Below are 6,023 nucleotides of genomic sequence, written 5' to 3'. Positions count from 1 at the left end.
AGCAAAAACACAAACTGGGAAAATCTGGTACAGAGGATAAGAAAAGTTGTTCATGTCAAATCAGTGTTCTGATAGGTGCTAAACACTGCATCAAGTAATCAGATCTAGGAGTTATTTGGAACTGATAAATATTCAAAATCTTCAGTTCCAGCAGGCACAATCCACCTCTGAAAGGATAAGAGAAACTCCCACAGTAGAGATATCAGCATTGTAGGAACACTTGTTGGAAGGCAGAGAGGAGGTTGTTATCTTTAAGCACAGAGGAAAAACAAATAGCTACTTAGAATTTTCTAACCAGTAAAAATAAAGTTTGATACAATGAAAATACTGAGACATTCCCAACCAAAAACAGACTTAAGTGTTTACTACTAACTACATCTCACAGAGGATACTTGTGAAGATGGTGTTTTGAAGGAAAGCATGTTGGAAGCAAGAGGCCTGAGGGAGATGCCTTGTGTGACGTGGTCAGCATACTTTGTTGATATATAATAGTAAGTGCTTAATCTGGGTGGTTTTCAAGGCTGAAACAATATCTCACAACAGTAGCAAATAAATTCTCTTATTCTTGTGTTGTTTGAAAGCAAAGTAAAGCACTTTCAGGCTTTGTAACACTGAATATTCATTATAATTACTTAAAACTCTTTTTCTATTAATTATTTATTTACTCTGCATCTTGATCACAGTTTCCTTTCTGCCCTCTCCTTCCAGTTCCTCCTTCTGCCTTTCCCTCCCTCCCTATCCACTCCTAGTCCCCTTCTCCTCAGAAAAGGGGAGGCCTCCCACACATAGCCAGCCTTGATATCAAGTTGCAGTAGGATTAGGTGCATCTCTGTTGAAGTTAGACAAGGCGCTCCGCTAGGGTCAAGGGGTCCAAAGGCAGACAGTGTAGTAGAGACAGTTGCTGCTCCTGCTTTAGGAGCCCCACATGAAGACCCAGCTGCACAGCTGTGTGAATGGGTGAAGGGCCTGGCTCAGTTCCGGTCATGCACTCCAGTCTAGTCGACAGTTCAGCCTCCGTGAGCCCCTCTGGGGCCAGGTTAGCTGATTCGGGAAGGTTTTGTGGTGTTCTTGACCTCTCTGGCTCCTTCAATCCTTCCTCCCCCTCCCCCAAACTACTTTTAAAAGAATAAAAAATATAACTTCCAAATTGCTAAAGATAAATGTACAAAAAAATCAATCAATGAAAATTATATACAAAGTATATAAAGGGTAAGACGTTATTTGGTTTTTAATTTTAATTTTATTTTTATTAATTACAGTTTATTCACTTTGTATCCCAGCTGTAGCCCCTCCCCCACTCCCTCCCAATCCCACCCTCCCTTCTTCTTCTCCTATGCCCTTCCCCCAGTCCACTGATAGGAGAGGTCCTCCTCACCTTCCATCTGATGCTAGCCTATCAGGTCTCATCAGGACTGGCTTCATTGTCTTCCTCTGTGGCCTGGTAAGGCTGCTCCCCCCTCAGGTGGAGGTGATCAAAGAGTCCACCACTGAGTTCCTGTCAGAGACAGTCCCTGTTCCTATTACTGGGGAACACTAAGAAGTTTTGAAAAATGTCAGGCTGGACATGGTGGCACACAGCTTTAATCCCAGCACTTGGGAGGCAGAGGCAGGCAGATCTCTGTAAGATTGAGGACAGCTGGTCTACATAGTAAGTTCCAAGAGAGCTAGGACTGTTACAAAGAGACCTATCTTAAAAACAAGACAAAACAGAACAAAAACAAAAAATAAAATAAAAAAGAAAGGTGTTTTTAAAATAACCCTAGAAAATGCTGAGGAGTGAGTCTTCTGAAGCACAAAACGAGTGAAGAAAATAACTTTACTGAAAAATATGAACCAGGCGCTGAATGAGTGGATAGCATCCTTCAAGGGTATTCATAAGAAAAATAGACATTAATTCATGCCAGATTTATTTACATTTTTGGTAGGATCATTTTACAATGCAATTATTTTTTTTTCCTCACAAGCATCAACAAGTTAGATCTCAAATCAGTCCATAACAAAAATCTTAAAGACAATTAAGCCACTCTTAGCACAAAGAGACAAAGACATTAAAGGATATCCCATACTTACCAGGCTTCAAGATACCAATGCAGAGATGGCTTAATGGGATGGAAGACAGAGTTAACAAATATTTGGAACCATGCTATGCCTCTTAGAAAGACCCATCTGAAGGCCAGACATAGACAATTATTATCCATCTTTTCAGTCACCTGGACTGCTAAGCAAACTTTAGGAGAGCAGCACCTGGAGACTTGCTAAGAATACAGAAGACCAGGCCTCAAGTCTGCATCACAAATTAAGGTGAGTCTCACCCCTGCTTCTACTGTCCCAGTGAGCCATTCCAGTGCTTGCTTCTTTAAGAGCTTCCGGACTAGAAAATATTCTAACTGGACCAGCTCTGAAGGTGTCTAAGAGTGCAACCCTTTTTACTTACTATCTCGTAAGGACCCAACTGCTCCAAATGCATCATGAAAGCACACATGACTCTGTGTCATAGTGGAGATGACTTCTGTCCAATGGAGAAGACCACCTGGAAGCCCACATTTTCTTGCTCTGTGTCCCAGAGTTTCTTAAATTGCGGGCTGCACGTGAGGTCCTGTGGCTGGAGGGAGTAATGAAACATCTGTCAAAGGTTTCAGAATATCTAACACTCAAACGTAATTCAAACGCATCATGAATTTGAGGTATTCCCCTGGTTATGAAAACAAAATGTACAAGCATTGTGTCACACCATTCAGTGAGCAGTAATATAGCCTGAAACATCAGGTAACAAATTTGAGACTATTGTATATTATGAGTTGCAGGGTTTTTACTAGATATATAAAATGTTCTGTTTCCATAGTAACACTATTGTTTAATTACAGAAAACAAAGATTTTTTTCCTTAGCATCATTTCTCAGCAAATATAAAATTTTGTTGAAATGTTTGGTCTTATAAATTGCTATGGAGTTGCTGACATAGGATTTTTTTTCCCATTAAGAAAAAGTATTAATTAAATTTAGGCTTGAAATTAGGAGAGAATTTTCAACCACTTTTGAAAAAAACAAAAACATACTTTACCATTTTTTACTGTGTATTTACCAGAAGAGGCATTTTCAGCATTGATGGTATAATCATCAAAATATTAATTGATTCTAAAATAAAATATTGAAAATGTGAAATGTGCTGTGTCCTGCAGTATCAAATGTTCAGCCATGATTTCTTTATTCATGTAAAAAACAAAACAAAACAAAACAGAACAAAACAGAACAAAACAAAATACACTCACGATTCTTTTTTTTTTTTAACTTCAAGGTATTTCATCTTTGAGAAATGCTGGCAATAGAATTGTATTAAGAGTGCCTTTGACTTTTTGGAAAGTTATTTTTGATGCAGAAAGGAAGGGAGATGACTGGATTCAGAGGTGAACAAGGTCTTTAGGAACAGGGGACGGAGACAGGGACTCGCTTATGCCTGGAGTAAAACTTCACCCAGTCTTCACTCTATGGAAACATTGTTCTCCTCACTTGTAATGGGAATATTAAAATACCAGAAAATTAAAAATGGTTGCAAGGAAATGTAGCTTAATAATGTCACAACAGTTAAGTTAGGGAAAATTCTGTGCAAGAGAATTCTGCACCAGATGCAGAAGCCTTGAAGAAACAGGAAGGACATGGGTGAGAAACCTCTACTCCATTAAATGAAAGTTCTCTTGTCCCAATGCACACAAAGAAAACAAAATAGACAAACCGTTGCTGGGGTCCAGATTTACAATACATTTATCTAACAAAGGATTAATCAGGAAATATATATTTCAAAAAAACTTCTCAAATAAAACTTCAGTAATAAAAAGGCAAGCAACCTAATAGGTTCACTGCAGAGGGAAAATATGGCAGACAAACACAGGAACAGCTGCTTATTCTCATTAGTAATCTGAGAAATGCAAATTAAAACAATAATGAGATGCCATTTGCACCCACCAGATTGGCAAAAGTTCCGAAGTCTGACAGTTCTACTTGTTGGTGAGGACGGATCCCCGAGAAGCCCTCGGCTTGGCAGCAGAAGCTGGCACTGCCGTGACTTTGGAAATGTTTTTGTCTCATGCCTGGGGACACTTGCTGTGGCCACACATTCTGGAGAAACACTTATGAAGGTTCAGCAGAAGTCATGCTGGGCAGGGCACATCGCAACGGAATGACGATGTTGAACTGTTCTTGCGAGGGAGATCAGGTAAACCAGGAGCTTTTCCTGTTCTGAGCACAACACCATGGTGACAGTGGACATACAGGGGATGAACAGCTGCTTGGACTTCGGTCTGGACCTTTAAAGTCAAGTTAAAATGAGGCCACTAGGCAAAATGCATTTGAGAAGTCACTGTGGCCAATTAAAATACGTTCCAGTGAGCAGGAGATAAGTTCAACTTCGTTTCTGTTTCATTTTGATTGTTTTAATCTGGAGGATTTGAAACTTTTTGCTTGTCTCTGGAAGGGTTAATTCTTCCCAACCAGCTAGCACATCTTCTAAGTATCTTAACAGATGCTATGCGAGGTTACAATGCTCCAATGTCAAAGGAATCAAAGTCACGTGTTCTGGGTGTCAGGGTTGAACATGTCAATATATCGACGGCCTTTGTATCTGAGTTATTTATGCTTTTGTTGTCATCTGAGAAGCGTCTTGAACAATGAGTGGACAGGGATATAGGAGGCACCTTGCATTTGCACGGCAAATTTGAAACAAGGCAGGCTTCTGCTTCTCTGAGGATGACCTGCTCTGATTCATGCTTAAGTGAGTAGAGGAAACCAGAGAGACGTGTTGTGGCTGGTGTGTGTGACAGCCACACCTCTTCTGGGCCCTGTGCTGTGTGTAGGTTTGTTTTCAGGACTCACCTTGCCTCTACAGTTGATTCTTTAGTCTTCCCCACTCACTTCAGTTACCTGTGACTTCTTAAAAATAGAACTCAACTCCACTTGAAAATTTCAAGGAGGTGGCTCTTAACAGAATTTGGGAGATGTATTGCAGGCTTCCAAATGTGATGCTTCAAAGATTATTCTTTTCTATACATCCTCTAGTCCCACTTTAACTCAAAAAGTTAACTTACTTTAAAACAATCAAGGGAAAGACATCTTGTTCCACCAGACAGAAATAAAAATGGCTGACTGTTTCATTATTGTAAAGCATCAGGTTGAGAGTACAGACAGCTGAAACCCAGCTAAAAATCACACAGCCCCTTCCCTCTGCTCTGCCCTGCCACCCCTCCCTGCGAGGAGCAGCTCCTGGCTGCGACGACTTTGCTGAAATCATGAACACATGTGTAGGAAATAATCCAAAGATGGGGACGCTGAAGATGTAAGATTGATAAAGTAATTTTAATTTGGCTCTACATATGTTAAGGTAGTTAGGGTGACTCGTGAAGGAGTCCAACTGTGTGAAGACAGATGTGCCAGAGCTGATTAAACGGCACACACCCTCCTCTTGCAGCCGCTATCTACTGGGAGGCGCCAGGCTGGGTTCACATCACACTGAGCCACAAAAGCCAGGGCATCCCGAAGATCCACCGCTGATGGCTCATCCAGGACCCCACAAATAGCCCACACCTCTTGCTAGCCAGCAAGACGAGGCCCATGGCCTGGCTTCCAGCCCTATGGCTCTTGGTGCCAGCAGAGCCAGGGTGAAGAAAGCCTACAGGGCTGGGGAGATGCCTCAGTCAGTAAAATTCGTGCCTTGCCAGTATAAGTGAGAATCAGAGCTGAAACTCCAGAACTCCTGGAAATTAAAACAAAACAAAACAAAAACAAAACCCTGGGTGCAGTTACATGGATTTCTAATGCCAGCACTGGAGAGGCAGAGAGAGGTAGATCTCTGGGCCTTTCTGACCAGCTAAACAGCCTATTCAGCAAGTTCCAAGCCAGTTAGAGACCATCCAATCCAAACCAAAAATGAACAAATAAATAAATACACCCAGAAACAAATTAGTATCTGCAAAACAACAGGAAGGTTATCCTCTGAATAACATGCATGCATACCCTCTCACACATATGTGCACC

This window comes from Meriones unguiculatus, chromosome 2 (genome assembly GCF_030254825.1).
Source record: "Meriones unguiculatus strain TT.TT164.6M chromosome 2, Bangor_MerUng_6.1, whole genome shotgun sequence".
Taxonomy (NCBI): Eukaryota; Metazoa; Chordata; class Mammalia; order Rodentia; family Muridae; genus Meriones; species Meriones unguiculatus.
Note: the sequence above shows the minus strand (reverse complement) of the source record.